Here is a 23,754-nt window from a genome sequence, read left to right as displayed (position 1 = left end):
ACAATCACCCATATGGAGTCCAATCTGTTGGACGTCGCCGGTAACCCCACTACGAAGTCCATAGCTATATTCTCCCATTTCCACTCTGGAATAGGTAGCGGGTTAAGCATTCCAGCCGGCTTCTGATGTTCCAGCTTCACCCTCTGATACACTTCGCTGGCTGACACAAACTGTGCCACTTCTTTCTTCATCGCTGGCCACCAATAAACTTTCTTTAGATCTTGATACATCTTGATGGCTCCGGGGTGAATGTTGTATCTTGCATTATGAGCCTCTCTCATAATGTCTCCTTTTAGCCCTATGTCATCTGGTACACATAAACGACTCCCATAGCGGAGGATCCCCTTGTTGTCAAATCTGAACTCACTGTCCTTGCCTGACTGAACAGTCCTGGCAATCTTTACTAACTCTGGGTCCTCATGCTGTTTCTGAGCCACTTGCTCCAGAAACACAGGTGTCACTTTCATCTGAGCAACTAAAGCACTTGTACCAGACAACTCCAACTGTAGACCTTCCTCAATGAGCTTGTAAAACTCCTTCACCACCGGTCTCCTCTCTGCCGTAATGTGGGATAGACTGCCTAGTGACTTCCGGCTTAGGGCGTCTGCCACGACATTCGCCTTACCCGGATGATACTGAATCTTGCAATCATAGTCACTCAGCAGCTCTACCCATCTCCTCTGTCTCAAGTTCAAATCTCTTTGACTCAGGATGTACTGCAGGCTCTTATGATCTGTAAAGATCTCACATTTTACCCCATAGAGGTAGTGCCTCCACATCTTGAGTGCAAAGATTACTGCTGCCATCTCAAGGTCATGTGTGGGGTAATTCAACTCATGCTTCTTTAGCTGCCTCGAAGCATAAGCAATCACCCTCTCATTTTGCATCAGTACACAACCCAGTCCCACACGGGACGCATCACAAAAGACTGTAAAGTCCTCATCACTAGATGGCAGAGCTAAAACTGGCGCTGAAGTCAACCTCTTCTTAAGCTCTTCAAAACTCTCTTCGCACTGGTCGGTACACAGAAATTTCTGATTCTTCCTGGTTAGTCTGGTCAGAGGAGTTGCTATTTTCGAGAAGTCATGAACGAACCTCCTGTAGTAACCTGCCAAACCCAAGAAACTCCTGATCTCCGCTACTGAAGTGGGTCTAGGCCAGTTAGCTACAATTTATGTCTTCTTGGGGTCCACCTCTATCCCATTCTCTGACACTACATGCCCCAAGAACGAAATGCTCCTCAGCCAGAACTCACACTTGGAGAACTTGGCATACAAGCCATGTTCCCTCAAGGTCTGTAGAACCAACCTCAGATGATGGGCATGCTCCTCTGCATTCCTGGAATACACTAGGATATCATCTATGAAGACAATAACGAAGTGATCCAGGTACTGGCTAAACACTCTGTTCATGAGATCCATGAATGCTGCAGGGGCGTTGGTTAACCCAAACGGCATTACAAGGAACTCAAAATGCCCATATCTGGTCCTGAAAGCTGTCTTTGGCACGTCCTCTTCCCTGATCCTCAACTGATGGTACCCAGATCTCAGATCTATTTTGGAGAAACAACCCGCTCCTGCTAGCTGGTCGAATAGATCGTCGATCCTTGGCAAAGGGTACTTGTTCTTGGTAGTGACTTTGTTCAACTGTCTGTAGTCAATACAAAGCCTAAGGGATCCATCCTTCTTTCTCACAAACAAAACTGGAGCACCCCAGGGTGAGGTACTCGGTCGGATGAAGCCCTTGTCTACCAACTCCTGCAACTGCTCCTTCAACTCTTTCAATTCTGCTGGCGCCATCCTGTAGGGAGGGATAGAGATCGGTCGGGTTCCAGGCATCAGTTCTATCTCGAACTCTATCTCCCTAGCAGGTGGTAAACCTGGCAGCTCGTCTGGGAACACATCTAAGAACTCTCTAACCACTGGCACCGAGGCGGGCTCTCTAACCTGACTGCTAAGCTCTCTCACATGAGCCAAATACCCCTGACATCCCTTCCTAAGCAACCTACGAGCCTGAAGGGCTGATATCAGACCTCTAGGTGTACCCCTCTTTTCACCTCTGAAGACGACCTCAGACCCATCCTGACCTCTGAACCTGACTACCTTGTCCCTGCAGTCCAAGGTAGCACCATGGGTAGATAACCAGTCCATCCCTAGAATGACGTCAAAATCTGTCAAATCTAGAACCACTAGGTCGGCGGACAAGCATCTTCCCTCAACAAACACAGGACTACACTGGCAGACTGACTCTGCCACTGATGGATCACACTTGGGTCCACTGACCCAGAGAGGACACTTTAACCCAGAAGTCATCAGACCTAACCTCCCCACGGCTCTCGGAGCAATAAAAGAATGAGATGCACCAGGGTCCATCAAGGCATATACATTTGAACAACCAATGATTAAGTTACCTGCCACCACGGTGTTAGATGCATCTGCCTCCTGCTGTGTCATTGTGAAGATCCGTGCTGGAGCTGATGGACCTTCACCTCTGAAACCCGCTGAAGAAGAGGCTGCTCCTCTCCCTCTGCCTCTGCCACTGGCCTGAGTCATGGCTGGAGCTGCTGGCTGCGCTACACTGCCTGAGGTTGTCTGCTGGGACTGAGCCATCGGGACTGCTCTTGGACAATCTCGAGCCATTTGCCCCTCCTGACCACATCTGAAACAGGCGTTCGTCCCAAACCGACATACTCGCCTGTGTGGCTTACCACACTTCGCACAAACTGTATTATCCGCACCAGAGCTTGAGCCACTCCCAAATCCCAGACTGGACTTAACCTTGTTCCAGAACTTGTTCTTCTTACCCTTGGACTTACCCCATCTCTTACTGCCTGAAGCTGCTGCACTCAGGGTAGAGGGATCTAATCTTCCCCCACCCGGAGTTTTAGAACCGGAAGACTGTGCCACTGACTGCTTAACTGTCCCCTGAACGATGGCACTGGCCTCCATTTTCCTGGCCATATCTACTATGGCATGGAAGCTCTCCCTGTCCACTGACTGGATCAAGGAGGAATACCTGGAATGAAGTTTCATGACATACCTCATTGACTTCTTTGAATCTGTATCCAGACTCTGCCCAGCAAAAGGCAACAGCTCCAAGAATCTGTCGGTGTACTCCTCTACACTCATTTCATCCGTCTGCCTCAACTGTTCAAACTCTATCATCTTCAGCTCCCTTGAACTATCGGGAAAAGCCCATCCTGCAAACTCGTTTGCAAACTCTTCCCAGGACATGCTGTCCACTCTCGGGTTCACATAATTCTTGAACCACTCTCGTGCCTTCTTGCACTTAAGCGTGAACCCAGCCATCTGAATGGCTCTACTGTCATCAGCCCCAATCTCCTCTGTGATCACTTTAACCCTTTCCAGATATACAAATGGGTCATCCCCTTTTTCATACTGAGGGGCACCCAGTTTCATGTAGTCAGTCATCTTGACCTTGCTCCCACTGGCTGAGCTAGGTCTAGAAGGTTGAGCAACTGGGGCTGCTGGTTCTGTAGGTGGTGGAGGTGGTGCAACATTTTCTGAGGTAGGGTTTGCTGGATTTGGATAGTAAGGTGGGGGTGGATACATTGGGTACTGTGAGTATGGTGGGTAGTATGGTGGGTATGGCATCTGTGTGGGATAAGGGGTGAAGCTAGGGTAATCCGATGTACCTCCCATCGAATACCCGGGATGTTGTGAGAAGTGTGGGTAGTAAGGTGGCTGAACAAAACCCGAGGCCTGAGTACCTCCTTGGGACTCTCCCATACCTTCTTCCGACATGCTAACTCCCAAACTGCCATCCCTCCTCTGTTCTACATCCATCTCATCCCCCATACCTTCTGACGCTCCTCCCTGAACTGTTCCTCTGACTGATCTGCTTCTACCCAGATCCAGAGACCTTCTAGGGTCTCTTACTGCTCTGTCTCTGCTAGACCTACTAGACATTGCCTTAGGCAATGCTGGAGGACGGACGCTCATGCCCTCATCCTCAGGTGGTACTCCAGTCAATCTGGCTGATCGACGAGTTCCCCTCATCCTGTTTTCTGAAAAACAGTACACATCACAAGCAAACATTAGCATCATATGGTTCATGTGGGCACACATGAACCCGCATCACATACATCACATATCATAGCATATCATTAATGCACATGCCTATTATCATGGCATTTCACATCATCATACAAGACAGGACTCCACATCCTATCCTAGTGGACATGATCTTGCCTATTGTGCTTGACCTTCTATAACATCTATGAGCCCGACACTCTAGGTCCGACCATATGAACCTAGGGCTCTGATACCATTCTGTAACGACCCGAAAATCGGACCGCTACCGGCGCTAGGATCCGGGTCGACTTAAGGCCGCTGGGACCCGTAGCAAGCCTGACATGCATCCTGAAAACCTGCTTAATCCCATACATGATCAACAACATACATAAAAATTAAAACTTTTCTTTCCATGAACACCAACCAAACTCAACCTGTGCATAAACATTAACATAACATTGATCCCTCTGTGGGATCTCATCAGTGTCCCCAAATGGGATGACATAACATATGTTGAGTTGGTTTACATAAACATCATAAAATCTCTAAGATCATGTAATAAAAGGGATACCAACCATCTATGGTCAAGCACACCTCTAACATCCATAAACATCCTTACATAACTATACTGTACTTTTACATTACAATTTGATCATGTCCATAACTAGCTATTACATAAGCATGACTTCTTTACTCTATCCGGACTCCCGCACTATACCGTACCTGCAAGCCTGGGGGTAAAGGGAGAGGGGTGAGCTAAAAGCCCAGTGAGCAGAACTATAAAACATATTAACACTATGCTCCAATGAAATGCATCATAACACAGACAATTCACATAAGGGTTGGGTGAACTTGTCACCAATTAGTCCAAGTTAACATAGTGCCAGGCCGTAGCATAGGGTCCTGGTCTTCCTGTCATAACATACATTACTTACCATTTCCCCAAGGCCTCCTCTGGGCTCCTGGTCTTCGAGTCTCATAACCGTGCCAAGCCGTAGAATGGGGTCCTGGTCTTTCCTTACATACTGCCAGGCCGTAGCATGGGGTCCTGGTCTTCCTGTCATGGACTAATTGGGTCATCCAATATTCACCCACATCAACAACAATCGATGCAATGCGGCATATTCGTGGAAACTAATGCAATCATCCTATTGCACAACCATGATGCATGAAACATGATAAAACATTTAATTTAAAAGATTAAGTTTAGTTCCACTCACCTCTGGCTGACTCTGACAACACCGAAGCAGCTGAACTTACTGCTGGGGTCCTCGGTTCCTCGGGTCCGAACCTACATAGGTGGACTCAAATGAGGGACCAAACATACCTGAACATAACTATAAACTACTCCCCAAAAACCCCCTAAAACATCATGAAACAACCATACAAAAACATGCAAAGAAGGCCTGGACAGGGCACTTTCGGCGGCAGGTTCGGCGGCCGAAAGTCCCTCCAGAGCCGAAAGTCAGGCAGGTTCAGCGGCACCTTCGGCGGCCGAAACTCCCAGACAGAGACGAAACTCATGCATGTTCGGCGGCACCTTCGGCGGCCGAAACTGCCAGACAGAGACGAAAGTCTCCTTTCGGGAGCAAGCTTCGGCAGCCGAAAGGCTGCCTCCCCAGCCATGTTCGGCGGCCGAAAGTTCCTTCGGCGGCCGAAAGTTCCTTCGGCTGCCGAACCTGGTTTCTGCCAAAGGGAAGAAACTTGGCTCCCAATGCACATTTCGCCTCCAAACTTATCAAACATGCATCAAACCTATTCTACAACACACAAACGCAAGCATACATGTTCCTAGGGGTCTCAAACCATCATAAACCCCATCTACAACACATCAAGCATCCACATTGTTCAAGAACACACATTATACCCATAAACACAACCATAACCTAAACATGCATTCTAACCCATAGATCTTGCATAAAACTTATTCAAAACATAAAACGAGCTTAAGATCGGCTCTTACCTCTTGAAGATCGAGAGAGACGACCCAAAAACTCGGAGTTGGGAGAGATTTGGTTCTTGAACCTCCAAGCTCCAAAACTTTGCTCAAAAGCTTAAATCTTCAAAACCAAGTTAAAACAAGTGAAAATCTTGAAAGATTTAGAGGAAGAACATCAAAAATGGGTGAGGGACGGCGGAGAGCTCACCTTGGCCGAAAATGGGGAAAAGCTCGCCCGTTTTCGGCTAAGGGACCCTTTTATAGTGGCTGGCTAGACCACGTTCGGGGGCCGAATGTGCCTCCGCATGCATGCCATGTTCGGAGGCCGAACTTGAGGTTCGGCAGCCGAACCTGGATTTCCCTCACTTATGCTTTCGGGGGCCTAAAGCACACCCGCAACGCATGCATGTTCGGCGGCCGAACTTGAGGTTCGGCGGCCGAACCTGAGTTTTCCTCCAATGCTATTTTCATGCAAAAACTCATTTTCTTTCATGCTTAAAACATAAAACACATTAAAATATTTCATAAAAACATGGTTTTACCCTACTAGAGGCTTCCGACATCCGAGATTCCACCGGACGGTAGAAATTCCGATACCGGAGTCTAACCGGGTATTACACTAGTGGCAGAGGCAGAGGAAGAGGGGCAGCCTCTTCTTCAGCGGGTTTCAGGGGTGAGGGCCCGTCAGCTCCAGCATGGATCTTCACCATGACTCAACAGGAGGCAAACACATCCAACACCGTGGTGTCAGGTAATCTCATCATTGGTTGTTCTGATGTGTATGCATTAATGGACCCTGGTGCATCTCATTCTTTCATTGCTCCGAGGGCCGTCGAGAGGTTGGGATTGATGGTCTCTAGGTTAGAGTGTCCCCTATGGGTCAGTGGACCCAAGTGTAACCCGTCAGTGGCAAAGTCAGTCTGCCAGTGTAGTCCAGTTTTTGTGGAGGGAAGATGCCTGTCCGCCGACCTTGTGGTTCTAGATTTGACAGATTTTGACGTCATTCTAGGGATGGATTGGCTATCTACCCATGGTGCTACCTTGGATTGCAGAGACAAGGTAGTCAGGTACAGATGTCAGGATGGGTCAGAGGTTGTCTTCAGAGGAGACAGGAAGGGTACACCGAGAGGTTTGATATCAGCCCTACAGGCTCGTAGGCTGCTCAGGAAAGGTTGTCAGGGTTTTCTAGCTCATGTGAGAGAGCTGGATAGTCATGTTAGAGAGTTCGCCTCAGTGTCAGTGGTCAGAGAGTTCTTAGATGTTTTTCCAGACGAGCTGCCAGGTTTACCACCTGCTAGGGAGATATAGTTCGAAATTGAGTTGATGCCTGGAACTAGACCGATCTCTATCCCTCCCTACAGGATGGCACCAGGAGAATTGAAGGAGTTGAAAGAGCAGTTGCAAGAGCTGGTAGATAGGGGTTTCATCCGACCGAGTACCTCACCTTGGGGTGCTCCAGTGCTATTTGTGAAAAAGAAGGATGGATCCCTTAGACTTTGTATCGACTACAGGCAGTTGAACAAGGTCACTACCAAGAATAAGTACCTGTTGCCAAGGATCGACGATCTATTCGACCAGCTAGCAGGAGCAGGTTGTTTCTCCAAGATAGATCTGAGATCAGGGTACCATCAGCTGAGGATAAGGGAAGAGGATGTACCGAAGACAGCATTCAGGACCATATATGGGCATTATGAGTTCCTTGTGATGTCGTTCGGGTTAACCAATGCCCCTGCAGCATTCATGGATCTCATGAATAGAGTGTTTAGCCAGTACCTGGATCACTTTGTTATTGTCTTCATAGATGATATCCTAGTGTATTCCAGGACTGCAGAAGAGCATGCCCATCATCTGAGGTTAGTTCTGCAGACCTTGAGGGAACATGGCTTGTATGCCAAGTTCTCCAAGTGTGAGTTCTGGCTGAGGAGCATCTCTTTCTTGGGGCATGTGGTGTCAGAAAATGGAATCGAGGTAGACCCCAAGAAAGTGGAAGCTGTAGCTAACTGGCCTAGACCCACTACGGTGACAGAGATCAAGAGTTTCTTGGGTTTGGCAGGTTACTACAGGAGGTTCGTTCAGGACTTCTCTAAGATTGCAGCTCCCATGACCAGATTGACTAAGAAGAACCAGAGGTTCGTGTGGACCGACCAGTGTGAAGAGAGCTTTGAGGAGCTAAAGAAGAGGTTGACTTCAGCACCGGTGTTAGCTCTGCCGACTAGTAATGAGGACTTCACAGTCTTTTGCGATGCGTCCCGTGTGGGACTGGGTTGTGTGCTAATGCAGAATGAAAGGGTGATTGCTTATGCTTCTAGACAGCTAAAGAAGCACGAGTTGAATTACCCTACACATGACCTAGAGATGGCAGCGGTGATCTTTGCACTCAAGATGTGGAGGCACTACCTTTATGGGGTTAAATGTGAGATTTTCACAGATCATAAAAGCCTGCAGTACATCCTGAGTCAGATGGAGCAGAATATGAGGCAGAGAAGATGGGTAGAATTGCTTAGTGACTATGATTGCAAGATCCAGTACCATCCGGGTAAGGCGAATACTGTGGCAGACGCCTTAAGCCGGAAATCACTTGGCAGTTTGTCCCATATTTCAGCAGAGAGGAGGCCAGTGGTGAGGCAGTTTTTCGAGCTCATGAATGAAAGTCTACAGTTGGAGTTGTTTGGTACAGGTGCTTTAGTTGTCCAGATGAGAGTGGCACCCGTGTTTCTGGAGCAGGTGGCTCAGAAACAGCATGAGGACCCAGAGTTAGTGAAGATTGCCAGGATTGTTCAGTCAGGCAAGGATAGTGAGTTCAGATTCGACAGCAAGGGGATCCTCCGCTATGGAAACAGATTGTGTGTACCAGATGACGTAGGGCTGAAGGGAGACATTATGAGAGAGGCTCATAATGCCAGATACAGCGTTCACCCCGAAGCCACCAAGATGTATCAAGATCTGAAGAAAGTGTATTAGTGGCCAGCTATGAAGAAAGAAGTGGCACAGTTTGTGTCAGCCTGCGAAGTGTGTCAGAGGTTGAAGCTAGAACATCAGAAGCCGGCTGGAATGCTTAACCCACTACCTATTCCAGAGTGGAAATGGGAGAATATAGCTATGGACTTCGTGGTGGGGTTACCGGCAGCGTCCAACAGATTGGACTCCATATGGGTGATTGTGGATAGACTGACCAAATTTGCTCACTTCATCCCTATCAGGAGTGGCTATTCTGTGGACAAGTTGGCGCAGTTGTATATAGATGAGGTTGTCAGGCTGCATGGGGTTCCTGTTTCAATAGTGTCTGATCGAGGGCCCCAGTTCACCTCTAGGTTTTGGCGGAGTCTACAGAACGCTATGGGTACCAGGTTGGATTTTAGCACTGCTTTCCATCCACAGACGGACGGACAATCAGAGAGGACCATCCAGACAATAGAGGATATGCTCAGAATGTGTGTGCTGGATTTTGGCGGTTCTTGGAGGCAGCATCTACCTTTAGTGGAGTTTGCCTACAATAACAGCCATCATGCCAGCATAGGGATGGCCCCATATGAAGCTTTGTATGGAAGGAAGTGCAGGTCGCCTGTCTGTTGGGAAGAAGTTGGAGAAAAGGCCTTGGCAGGGCCTGAGTTAGTAGAGATCACCAGTAGAGTGGTGCCCATAATCAGAGAAAGAATCAAGACTGTTGCAAGCAGGCAAAAGAGTTATGCAGATATCCACAGAAGGCAAGTAGAGTTTCAGGAGGGGGATTTGGTATTGCTCAAGGTGTCTCCAATGAAAGGGGTGATTCGGTTTGGCAAGAAAGGTAAGCTAGCTCCACGGTACATCGGACCCTTTGAAGTCTTGCAAAAGATTGGGAATGTATCGTACAAGCTGGACTTGCCTGCTTCAATGGAGAGAATCCATCCGGTTTTCCATGTTTCCATATTAAGGAAGTTCGTGTCAGATCCGGGCAAGGTTCTTAGTGAGCCTGATGTGGAGATCCAAGAGGATCTCACCTATGTTGAACAGCCAGTACGGATCCTAGACACCCAGATCAGAAAGCTAAGGAACAAGGAAATTCCAATGGTAAAAGTCCTTTGGAATCACCACAACATCGAAGAGTGTACCTGGGAGACACAGGAGTCTATGCTCCGACAATATCCTCATCTCTTCTAAGGTGAGTTTTTATGTGCTCTGTATGAATGTTTATGTTTTATCCTATGCCATGTGTTTGTTTGGTGAACATTCGGGGACGAATGTTCTTAAGGGGGGAAGAATGTAATACCCGGCTAGACTCCGGTATCGGAATTCCTACCGTCTGGTGGAATCTCGGATGTCGGAAACCTCTAGAAGGGTAAAATCATGTTTTTATAAAATGTTTTAATGTATCTTATGGTTTTAAGCAAAAAGGAAATTGAGTTTTAAATGAAAAAGACCAAGGAGACATTTCCAGGTTCGGCCGCCGAACCCCAAGTTCGGCCGCCGAACATGGGATGGTTTAGGGGGGCAAGTTAGACTTTCGAAAGTTTCAAAGGTTCGGCCGCTGTAACGACCCGGAAACCAATACCCCTCTGTAACGGCCCGAACTGCCACCGGCGCTAGGATCCAGATCGGCTTAAGGCCGCCGGGACCCGTAGCAAGCCAAACATACCTCTTATCACCTGGTCAAATCCCATACATGATCAAAACTTTAACATAAAAACTGTAACATATGATGTAAATACCGAGCTTGACCTGTATGTAACATAACTGAAAACATAAAGAAACCCCCTACTAAAGCCCTCATCAAAACTCTAGCTGGGTCAACATAACATACATCAAGCCGGAGTCACATCCAAAGAACTAGAACCTAACCTGTGCATGCATCAAACCACAAACATAAGACCTCCACTAGGGTCCTCATCCATTACTATAGCGTGGTACATAGCACATGCCACAAGTTTAGTTCAACACAACTCAACATTAAAACTTTACATACATCATGTATTAAAAAGGGACTAACCAAGTCTTAGGGCTAAGCACAGTTCTAATACATAACACAACTCTACTTTACTTCACATTACATTCTCTTACAAAACATTATCTCAGTTTACAATACATGTCCACACTAACACTAATCTATTACTATTACATAAGCATAACTCTTGAGACTTCCCGAACGACTTCAAACCTGCAACACTGGGGTTAGGGGAGAGGGGTGAGCTAAAAAGCCTAGTGAGTAGAAACAGAAGAAAAACAGTTCATTAATTACATGCTTTCATGAAATGCGTCACAGCACAAACATTTCACATCAAGGATTGGACCTAACCCCAAAACTCCCAACATCAGTATGCCTGGCCTAGCTAGGTCTTACAACATCAGTATGCCTGGCTCGGCCAGGTCTTACAACATCAGTATGCCTGGCCCGGCCAGGTCTTACAACATCAGTAGGCTAGTGGGGTCACCTTGGTCCATCCACATCATCATAGTCATCAAATTATGCAATGCGCCATATTCGTGAAACTAGTGCAATCAACCTACTATAATCATCATGATGCATGAACATGCTTTAGGCATTTGATTTCATAAAACTAAAAGATTAAGTTAGTTCTACTCACCTCTGGTAGACGCTGAACTGACTCTGCAACTGCTAACACTGATGGCCTCCTCGGTCCCTCGGGTCCAATCCTACACAGGTGGACTCAAATGAGGTGCCAAACACACTCTAAACAACTCATAAGCAACTACCCATAAACCCCCTAAAACATCACTTAAACATGCATAGAAAACAACCATGAAAAGGCTGGACAGGGCACTTTCGGCGGCACCTTCGGCGGCCGAACCCTTCCTTCAGAGACGAAACTCGGGCACTTTCGGCGGTACCTTCGGCGGCCGAAAGTCCCTCTCTAGAGACGAAAGTCAGGCACTTTCGGCGGCCGAAAGTCTGCTTTCAAGCCAAAACTCAACTTTCAGGGGCAAGGTTAGGCGGCCAAACCATGCATCCATAGACAGGTTCGGCGGCCGAAACCACCTTCGGCGGCCGAACCTGAGTTCATCCAGAACTCAGCCTCTTATGCATACCAGCCTCCCAAGCCTTCCAAACACCCCAAAACAAGCACCCAACCTTACCAAAACATGCATAAACCTTTAACCATGCACAAAGGAGCTTAAACAAGCTTAAACTCCAACAAAGAACATCCTAAGGCATACATAAAGAGCTTATGACCCACATTAGCCAAAACCATCAAAACTAGCTTAAACCTCACTTGCTCTTTCCCAATCATGCATCCACTCTCCCACATGCATAAACTAGCTTAAACCTTTATCATAACATCACATAAACATACATAAACAGGCATAAGCATACATTGGGCATAAAACCCTCATAAACCTAAGCATGCATATCTACCCATACTCAACCATTAAAACCTCTTAAAACTTCATTAAAACCTAAAGGAAAGCAAAGATCTACACTTACCTCTTGGAGATCGAGGGTTGGTGTGATCCCTAACTTGGAAATGGGAGGAAACTACTTCTTGGGTCTCCAAGCTCCCAAAACTTAGATCTAAGCTTGAAAACTCTTCAAAACAACCATGAAACTCATAAAAACATGAAGGAGATGAAGAAAAACATGAGAACGGCCAAGGGAGGACAAAAACTCACCTGAGCTCGAGAATGGGGAGAAAACTCGCCCATTTCCGATTTGAGGGCTCTTTATAGGTGGCCCGATCAAAGACCTTCGGCAGCCTAACGTGCCCCCCTAAACTCATGCATGTTCGGCGGCCGAACTTGAGGTTCGGCGGCCGAACCTTGGCTCGTTTAAACAAAGCTTTCGGAGGCCAAAGGCGCTTCCGAAGCCTTCCCATGTTCGGCGGCCGAACTTCACTTTTGGCGGCCGAACCTGGCAAATGCCTCCTTGGTCTTTTCTTTTCAAAACTCAATTCTTTTCCATTTAAAATCATAAAATCAAGTGAAAACATTTTAGAAACACATTTTACCCCTCTAGAAGCCTCTAGCATCTTCAGAAATTCCAGATTCCAACGGAGATTCCGCCGGAAGGTAGGGATTCCGATGCCGAATCTAGCCGGGTATTACAGCCGCCGAACTTGCATAAGTTTTGGAGGCACTTTAGGCTGCCGAAAGGTGGTCTGCCAGCCCCTATATAAGAGCTCCATGGCCGAAACGGGCGAGTTTTCTCCCCATTTTCGGCCACGGTGAGTTCTTGCTCTCCCATGGTTCATTTTAGATGTTTTTCCTTCGATCTTTCATGTTTTAACAAGCTTTATGTTGATTTGAAGATATTTGAACAAAAGAGTGAGTTTTGGAAGCTTGGAGACCAAAGAGTTGAGATCTCTCCCATCTCCAAGTTGGATCGTCTCTCCTCTCGTTCTTCAAGAGGTAAGAGTAGATCCATAGTTCCTTTAATGTTTTAAGTAAGTTTTATGAAGTTTCTTGGGGTAGAAATGCATGTGTAGGTTTATGTGGAGTTTATGGGTTTACTGTGCATTTATGAACAATGTATGTTGGATATGCATGTTTGATGTATTGTAGATGGGGTTTAGGATAGTTTGAAGCCCCTAGGAGCTTGCATGCTTGAGTATGCATGTTGTAGAATAGGAAAATGCATGATTGAAGGAGTTGGGAGGCGTTTATGCATGTTGAGCTGAGTTTCTGCCCTTTTGGGAAGAACTCAGATTTGGCAGCCGAATCGGCTCTTTCGGCCGCCGAACCTGCCTTTGGTAGCATGTATCGGCTGCCGAACCCGGCCCCCGAAAGTGGACTTTCGGCTCTGGAAGGGTGTTTCGTCCGTTGAAGGTGCCGCTGAACATGCATGAGTTTCGTCTTTGGAGGGAACCTTCGGCCGCCGAAAGTGCCGCCGAAGGTGCATGACTTTCGGCTCTGGAGGGCCTTTCGGCCGCCGAACCTGCCGCCGAAAGTGCCCTGTTCAGCCCTCCTTTGCATGATTTATGTGATTGTTTTAAGGTGTTTTAGGGGGTTTTTGGGGAGTATTTTAGAGTCATGTTTATGTATGTTAGGTCCCTCATTTGAGTCCACCTGTGTAGGTTCGGACCCGAGGAATCGAGGACCCCAGCAGTGAGTTCAGCTGCTTCTGAGTCTGTTAGAGCTTCAGCCAGAGGTGAGTGGAATATCTTATTTCGTTTCAAAGTAAATAAATAAATTATGAGCATGATACACGCATCATGAATGCCATGAGATACACTAGGGTGCTTGCATTAGAATTTACGAATATGTTGCATTGCATAATATGTTGTTGATGTGGATGAATGTTGGATGATCCTTTAGCCGCACTACGTTATGAGATGATGTGATATGGTATGGAAGACCAGTGAGGCCCATTCTCTGCCCCTGGCACTATGTAAGAGAAAGACCAGTGAGGCCCATTCTACGCCCCTGGCATATTGGAATGTTATGTTATGAATGTAATGTAAGAGAAAGACCAGTGAGGCCCAGTCTACGCCCCTGGCACTATTGGAATGAGTAGTGGGCTATTGGTGACAAGTTCATCCTTGATGTGAATTATTTGTGATATGTTGCATTTCATGAAAGCATGAAATTTAAATTGAATGTTTAATTATTCTGCTCACTGGGCTTTATAGCTCACCCCTCTCCCTTAACCCCCAGGTTTGCAGGTACAGGGTAGACCAGGAGGTCAGCAGGAGTAGAGTCATGTGTTATGTAATAGCTAGATGTGGACATGGATATGATGTAATGTAAAAGTATGATATAGAAATGTTATGTAATGATGCTTATGAAAGTTTAGAGTTGTGCTTGACCATAGTATTATGTTAATCCATTTCTAGTACATGATCTTAATGTTTAATGATGATTATTGTAAACCAAACTTAATTTATGTTATGTCACCCCATTGGAGCATTGATGAGGACTCTAAAGTGGGGTTAATGTTTATGTTTATGTATAGTGCATGCACAGGTTGAGTTTGGTGATTAAATGGAAAGAAAAGTTCAAAATTTTTATGTATGTTGTTGATCATGTATGGGATTAAGCAGGTTCACAAGATGAATATTTGGCTTGCTATGGGTCCCGACGGCCTTAAGCCGATCTGGATCTTAGCGCCGGTAGCGGTCCGATTTTCGGGTCGTTACAAACCCCAACAAACAACACATCTAAACACATAAGTATGCTTTGACCACAAATCAACCACAAATCAACCAAAAATCCACTTTACCCTAAACATGCATCTCTACCCATAAACCTCCATAAAACTCACTTAAAACTTCATAAAAGCTAAGGATCTACACTTACCTCTTGAAGAACAAGAGTTGGTGTGACTCCAAACGTGAAGATATGGAGATCCAAGCTCCACAAGTCTCCAAGCTTCAAACTCTTGCTCAAAGCTCACAACTCTTCAAAACAAGGATAAAACTCATGAAAACCTTAAAAGATTTGAAGAACCATCATGAAAACAACCCAAGGAGAGCATGAACCTACCTGTAATACCCGACTAGACTCCGGTATCGAAATTCCTACCGTCCGGTGGAATCTCGGATGTCGGAGACCTCTAGAAGGGTAAAATCATGTTTTCATAAAATGTTTTAATGTGTTTTATGATTTTAAGCAAGATGGAAATGAGTTTTTGCATGAAAACAACCTTGGAGGAAAACCCAGGTTCGGCTGCCGAACCTCAAGTTCGGCCGCCGAACATGGCATGCATGCGGAGGCACGTTCGCCCCCGAACGTGGCCTGGCCAGCCACTATAAAAGGGTCCCTTAGCCGAAATGGGCGAGCTCTTCTCCCCATTTTCGGCTAAGGTGAGCTCTCCGCCGTTCCTCACCAATCTTTGAGTTCTTCTTTCAAATCTTTCACGATTTTCACAAGTTTTCATCTTGTTTTGAAGATTTTCAAGTTTTGAGCAAGTTTTGAGCTTGGAGACCCAAGGAAGTTGAAAATCTCCCATCTCCAAGATTTAGGTCGTCTCTCTCTCGATCTTCAATAGGTAAGAGCCGATCTTAAGCTCATTGCATGTTTTAAGTAAGTTTTATGAAGATCTATGGGGGTAGAATGCATGTTTAGCTTATAGTTAGGTTTATGAGTTTATGTTGTGTTTTTGAACGATGTGGCTTGCCAATGCATGTTTGATGTGTTGTAGATGGGGCTTAGGATAGTTTGAAGCCCCTAGGAGCTGGTATGCTTGTGTATGTATGTTGTAGAATAGGTTTATGCATGTTTGGTTGGTTTGGGAGGCGTATATGCATAGAAGAGCTGAGTTTCTGCCACTAAGGGGGAAACCAGGTTCGGCAGCCGAAGGAACTTTCGGCCGCCGAACATGCTTGTGGAAGCAGCCTTCGGCTGCTGAAGCTTGCCCCCGAAAGGAGACTTTCGTCTCTGTCTGGGAGTTTCGGCCGTCGAAAGTACCGCCGAACATGCATGAGTTTCGCCTCTGTCTAGGAGTTTCGGCTGCCGAAGGTGCCACCGAACCTGCCTGACTTTCGGCTCTGGAGGGACTTTCGGCCGCCGAACCTGCCGCCGAAAGTGCCCTGTCCAACCCTCTTTTGCATGTTTTTCTATGGTTGTTTCATGATGTTCTAGGGGGTTTTTGGGGGATGTTTTTAGAGTTATGTTCTAGTTGTTTGGTCCCTCATTTGAGTCCACCTGTGTAGGTTCGGACCCGAGGAACCGAAGACCCCAGCAGTGAGTTCAGCTGCTTCTGAGTTAGTACAGCTTCAGCCAGAGGTGAGTGGAATAACTCTTATGCTTTTAAATAAATAAACCAGTTTTAGCATGATTCACGCATCATGAATGCCATGAGATAATAGGGTGCTTGCATTAGAACTCACGAATATGTTGCATTGTATAATATGTTGATGATGCGGATGAATGTTGAATGATCCTTTAGTCCTCATATGTTATGATATGATGATGATACGGTACGGATGTAATACCCGGCTAGATTCCGGCATCGGAATCCCTACCTTCCGGCGGAATCTCCGTTGGAATATGGAATTTTGATGATGCCAGAGTCTTCTAGAGGGGTAAAAATGTGATTTCTAAAATGATTTTTTTTTTTACTGATTTCATGGTTTTAAATGAAAAAGATTTGAGTTTTGAAAAGGAAAAGACCAAGGAGGTTTTTGCCAGGTTCGGCCGCCGAAAGTAAAGTTCGGCCGCCGAACATGAGTTGGTTTTGGGAGCGCTTTTGGCCTCCGAAAGCTATGTTTGAACAAACCAGGTTCGGCCGCCGAACCTCAAGTTCGGCCGCCGAACATGGGGGTGTTTTGCATGCATGTTAGGCCGCCGAAGGAGGTTTGGCTGGCCACCTATAAAAGCCCCTCAGACCGAAAATGGGTGAGTTTTCTCCCCATTCTCGAGCTCAGGTGTGTTCATGTCCTCCTTTGGTCATTTTCATGTTTTCTCTTCATCTCCTTCATATTTTTATGAGTTCCATGGTTGTTTTGAAGAGTTTTCAAGCTTAGATCAAAGTTTTGGAAGCTTGGAGACCCAAGGAGTAGTTTCCTCCCATCTCCAAGTTAGAGCTCGCACAAACTCTCGATCTTCAAGAGGTAAGTGTGGATCTATGCTTTCCCTTACGTTTCATGAAGTTTTAAGTGAGTTTTAAGAGGTTTTGATGGTTGAGTATGGGTAGATATGCATGTTAGGGTTTATGTGGGTTTTATGCCCAATGTATGATAATGTATGTTCATGTGATGTTGTGTTGGGGTTTAGGTCAGTTTTCAAGCCCCTTGAGCATATGGGAGAGAGTATGCATGATTGGGAGAGACTATGTGAGGTTTGGTTTGTTTTGATGGTTTTGGCCTATGTGGGTCATAAACTATCTATGTAAGCTTTAGATGTTGTTTTTGGGGAGTTTAAGCTTGTTTGAGCTCCTTTGTGCATGGTTAAGGATGTATGCATGTGTTTGAGGAGTTGGATGCTTGTTTTGGGGTGTATGGAAGGTTTGGGAGGCTTGAAATGCACAAAGGCTGAGTTCTGAATGAACTCAGGTTCGGCCGCCGAACCTGCCTGAGGATGCATGGTTTGGCCGCCTAACCTTGCCCCCGAAAGTTGGGTTTTGGCTTGAAAGCAGACTTTCGGCCGCTGAAGGTAATGTTCGGCCGCCGAAAGTGCCTGACTTTCGTCTCTGGAGAGAGAGTTCGGCCGCCGAAGGTGCCGCCGAACCTGCCTGACTTTCGTCTCTGGAAGGGACCTTCGGCCGCCGAAGGTGCCGCCGAAAGTGCCCTGTCCAGCCTTTTCATGAGTATTTTCTATGCATGTTTAAGTGATGCTTTAGGGGGTTTTTGGGTAGTTGTTTAGAGTATGTTTGGCACCTCACTGGAGTCCACCTGTGTAGGATCGGACCCGAGGAACCGAGGTGTTTAGCAGTGTTAGCTGCTTCAGAGTTAGTCCAGAGCTAGCCAGAGGTGAGTGGAACTAACCCTTATGTTTTAAATCAAATGTTTTCAGCATGTTCACGCATGTTCATGCATCATGAATACCATGTTATGCAATAGGTTGTTTGCATTAGAATTCACGAATATGATGCATTGCATAATACGATGACAATGATGTGGATGGATACTGGATGATCCTCTAGCCCTCAGTATGTTATGACATGATATGGAATGATATGATATGACATGTACGATATGATATGAGATGAGAAATCCAGGTGTGGCCGTATCGCCCCTGGCATAGAGCATATGAAGTCCAGGCGTGGCCGTATCGCCCCTGGCATAGAGTATTGTTGACTTGTTATGGTACGAGATTGATATGTAGAGGGCTATTGGTGACAGATTCATCCTTGAGGTGATTTATTTGTGATGTGACGCATTCCATGATAGCATACGTTAAAATGAACTGTTTTCTTTTATGGTTTCTGCTCACTGGGCTTTTTAGCTCACCCCTCTCCCCTAACCCCAGGTTTGCAGGGTCAGAGGTAGTTCAGGAAGACGACAAGATGTGGTTATGGTCATGTCATGTAATAGAATAGCAGTGGACATGATGTAACGTAAAGTTATGTAAGGATGTAAAAGAGTTATGTTGTAATATGACATTATGATATATGTTCAGAGTTATAGTATTGTGCTTGGCCCGAGTTGGATAATCCCTTTGTACATGAGTTTTATTTTTTCCTTATGTTTATATACATGTGATGGACCGAGTTTGACATAGGGTATGCTGACCCTAGGGGTTCTATGAGTCCAGTCATAGTGCATACACAGGTCAAACTGGTTAAAGGTAAAGTTTTACGATTATGTTTGATCATGTTTGGGATTATACCAGCTGTACAGGATGTATGTTAGGCTTGCTACGGGTCCCGGCGACCTTAAGTCGATCTGGATCCTAGCGCCGGTAGCGGTCCGATTTCCGGGTCGTTACAGAATGGTATCAGAGCCCTAGGTTCACATGGTCGGACCTATAGTGTGTCGGGCTCGTAAAGGTTATAGTAGGGCAAGCACAATAGGAAGATCATGTCCACTAGGATAGGATATGGAGTCCTGTCTTGTATGATGATGTGAAATGCCATGATGATGAGCATGTGCATTAATGCTATGTTATGTATGTGATGCAGGTTCATGTGTTTCCACATGAACCATAAGATGCTAATGTTTATGTGCTATGTTATGCTTTCAGAAGTCAAGATGAGAGGAACTCGTCGATCTGCGAGATTGACTGGAGCTCCGCCAGAGAATGAGGGCATGGATGCCCATCCCCCTTCTCTGCAGAGGGCAAGATCTTGTAGGACGATCAGGGAAAGTACATCAAGGGACCCTAGAAGGTCTTTTGATGCATGTCGGAGGAAATCAGTTCATTAAGGTATGTCAGCGGATGTGATGGAAACAGAGGAGGATAACCAAAGAAGAGATAGTAGTTTGGGCATGAGTATGTCAGTAGAGGATATGGGAGAGTCCCAAGGAGGCACTCAAGCCTCGGGCTTTGTTCCACCATAGTGTCCACCCTACCCGCAAGGGCCAGGGTATCCGATGGGAGGTACATCGGATTTCTTTAGCCATAATCCATATCCCACCTTTATGCCCTATCCTCCCTTTTACCCACAGTACCCCATGTTTCCATCCTCGCCCTTTTTCCCAGGTCCAGCAAACCCTAACCCAGGGGATGCTGCACCTCCTCCTCCACCAGCAGAACCAATAGTCCCTGATGTCCGGATACCCAAACCTGGTTCATCAGTTGGGGGTAAAGTAAAGATGACAGATTACCTCAAGTTGGATGCCCCCAAGTTCGAAGCAGGCGATGACCCTTTTGAGTACCTCAGAACGGTAAAGATGATAACAGATGAGCTAGGAGCAAGTGACAGTAGAGCCATTCAGATGGCAGGGTTCACATTGAAATGCAAGAAGGCAAGGGAATGGTTCAAAAACTATGTGGACCCAAGGTTGGAGAGCTTATCCTGGGAGCAGTTTGCCAATGAGTTTACAGGATGGGCTTTTCCAGATAGTTCCAGAGAATTGAAGATGATTGAGTTTGAGCAGCTAAGGCAGACGGAAGAGATGAGCGTAGAGGAGTTTACAGACAGGTTCCTGGAGCTGTTGCCGTTTGCAGGACAAGGTCTTGACACAGACCTGAAGAAGTCTAGGAGATATGTTATGAAGCTTCACTCCAGGTATTCCTCGTTGGTTCAATCAGCAGAAAGGGAGAGCTTCCATGTTATAGTGGATATGGCACAGAGAATGGAGGCTAGTGCCATTATCCAAGGGACAGTTAAACTGTCTGTGGCACAGTCTTCGGGTTTCCAAATCCCGGGGACGAGTGATGCTAATCTCTCCTCTCTGGGCGAGGATGTCACAAAAAGTAAGAAGGGAGACAGAGGTCTCAGAAGATCAAAGAAGAACAAGTTCTGGAATCGGATAAAGTCTGGTCTGGGATTAGGAGGTGGCTCGAGCTCAGGCACAGAGGTGGCAGAGTGTGCAAGGTGCGGTAGGCCGCACAAGGGAGTCTGTCGGTTTGGGACTACAGCATGTTACAGATGCGGCCAGGAGGGGCACATAGCTCGAGAGTGCCCTAAGGCAGCTTTTATGACACCGTCCCATCAGACAACTCCAGGCAGTATGGCTCAGCCATCAGCTCCAGTCATGTTACAGGGCAGTGGTAGAGGCGGAGACAGGGGGACAGCCCCTTCTTCAGCAGGTTCCCGTGGGGAAGGTCCATCAGCTCCAGCGCGGATCTTCGCCATGACCCAGCAGGAGGCTAACACATCGAACCCGATGGGATCAGGTAATCTCACTCTGGTATGTTCTGGTGTGTCTGTTTCATGAACCCTGATGTTTCTCTTTTCTTTGTTTGCTTGTGAGCCCTCGTGAGATTGGGTTGATAGCTTATGGGTTAGAGTATCCCCTTGGGGTCAGTGCACCCAAGTGTGATCCATCTGTGGCAGAGTCAGTCTGCCGGTATAGTCAGAGTATGTGTTGTGAGTAGATGCCTTCCAGCTGACCTAGCGGTTCTAGATTTGACTGTTTGACGTTATTTTAGGGTTGGATTGGTTCTTCTACTAGTGGTACTACCTAGTCTGCAGAGACAAGGTAGTCAGGTACAGAGGTCAGGATGAATCAGAGGTAGTCCTTAGAGGGGACAGAATAGGGATACCTAGAGGTTCAGTATCAACCCTATAGGCTCGTAGGTTGTTCAGGAAAAGTTGTCAGGGATTCCAGCTCTTCAGAGAGAGTATAGCAGTCGGGTCAGGGAGCCCGCCTCAGTGCCCTTTGTTAGAGAGTTTAGATGTTTCCCCAGATGAGTTCCCAGGACTACCACCTGTCAGGGAGATAGAGTTTAAAAATAGAAGTAATGCATGGAATTGGACCAATCTCTATTCCTCCCCACAGGATGGTATCAACAAAGTTTAAAGAGATGTAAGAGCAATGGTATAAGTTGGTAGTTAAGGGTTCCCATCTGACTGAGCACTTCGCCTTGGGGTGTTCCAGTGTTGTTATGAGGATGAAGGATGGATCCCTAGGACTTTGTATCCACTACAAGTCGTTGAGCAAGGTCACTACCCAGAATAAGTGTTTGTTACCTTGGATCGACGATCTATTTTAAGCCAGCTAGCAGGAGCTAGTTGCCTTTCCAAGATAGATATGAAGTCTAGGTACCATTAGTTAAGATCAAGGAAGAAGATGTACTGAGAACAATGTTTAGAAACAGATATGGGCACTATGAGTTTCTAGGAGTGTCGTTCGGGTTAATGAACGCCCCTACGGCATTCATGGATCTCATAAGCAGAGTTTTAGTCGGTTTCTGGATCACTCCGTTATTGTCTTCATTGACGGTATCTCGGCGAGTTCCAGAAATGCAGAAGAGTATGCCCATCATCTGAAATCAGGATTGCAGATCCTGAGAGAACATGGCTTGGATGCCTAGTTCTCCAATGTGAGTTCTGGTCGAGGAGCATATCCTTCTTGGGTCATGTGTGTCGGAGAAAAGAAAAGTGAAGTAGACCTGAGAAAGTTGAAGTTGTAGCTAACTAGCCCAGGCCCCTTGTAATGACTAAGATCAAGAGCTTTTTGGGTTGGGCAGGTTACCTAATGGAGGTTCATCTAGAACTTCTCTAGAGTTGCCGCTCCTATGGCCAGATGGATCAAGAAGAACCAGAGGGTGTGTGATCTACTCAGATTGAAGAGGGCTTTGAAAAGCCAAAGAAAATGTTGATATCAGCACCAGTGGTGGCTCTGTCCGCCAGTGATGGAGATTTCACAGTGTTCTGTGATGCGTCCCGTGTGGGACTAGATTGTGTGTTAATGTAAAGTGGTAGAATGATTGCTTATGCTTCTAGGTAGCTGAAGAAGCATGAGTTGAATCATCTTACACACGATCCAGAGATGGCAATGGTAATACTTGCACTCAAGATGTGCAGGTGATACCTATATAAGGTATGAGGACAGATCCTTACAGATCGAAAGAGCTTGCAATACATCTTGAGTCAAGAGAGGAGAATCAGAGGTAGAGAAAAGGAGTAAGAGCTGCATAGTCAGAAGATGAGAAGAATCAGAACTGCTGTGAGTCAGCAGGAGAGTATGAAGTCGTCCGCAAGAGGCATGTAGAGTTTCAGAAGAGAAGAAGAGTTTTGTCAGAGTGCACGGCGGAAGCGTGTTGAGGTTCTCGAGGAAGTCGAGGTTTGCTGGAGGTGTCTCCTAAAGAGAGGGTGATTCGCTATGGGCGGAAAGGTAAATTAGCTCTCAGATACATTGGACTCTTTGAAATCCTGCAAAGGATTTGGGAATGCATCCCACGAGTTAGGTTTACCCACTTCAATCGAAGAGATCCATTCGTTTTTCCATGTTTCCACGATATATGAGTTTGTGTCGGGTCTGAGTGAGGTTCTTAAAGGAACCAGAGGTGGAGACCGTAGAGGATCTCACCTATGTTGAGCAGCTAGTACGGACCACAGACACACAAGTCAAAAAGTGTGGAAACAAGGAAATCCCGATGGTGAAAGCCCATTAGAATCACCTAAAGATGAATAGTTCACCGGGGAGACCGAGAGTTTATACTCCAGCAATGACCGTGTCTCTCTTTTAGAAGAGAGGTTTTTAGGTTTTGCTTGCTTGTTGCTTGCTTGCTGATGTATGCTTGATTGCATGTTTGATGTTTGAACATTCGAGGACGAATGTTCTTAAAGGGGGGAAGAATGTAATACCCGGCTAGATTCCGGCATCGGAATCCCTACCTTCCGGCGGAATCTCCGTTGGAATATGGAATTTTGATGATGCCAGAGTCTTCTAGAGGGGTAAAAATGTGATTTCTAAAATGATTTTTTTTTTTTACTGATTTCATGGTTTTAAATGAAAAAGATTTGAGTTTTGAAAAGGAAAAGACCAAGGAGGTTTTTGCCAGGTTCGGCCGCCGAAAGTA

This window comes from Manihot esculenta, chromosome 14 (genome assembly GCF_001659605.2).
Source record: "Manihot esculenta cultivar AM560-2 chromosome 14, M.esculenta_v8, whole genome shotgun sequence".
Lineage (NCBI taxonomy): Eukaryota > Viridiplantae > Streptophyta > Magnoliopsida > Malpighiales > Euphorbiaceae > Manihot > Manihot esculenta.
Note: the sequence above shows the minus strand (reverse complement) of the source record.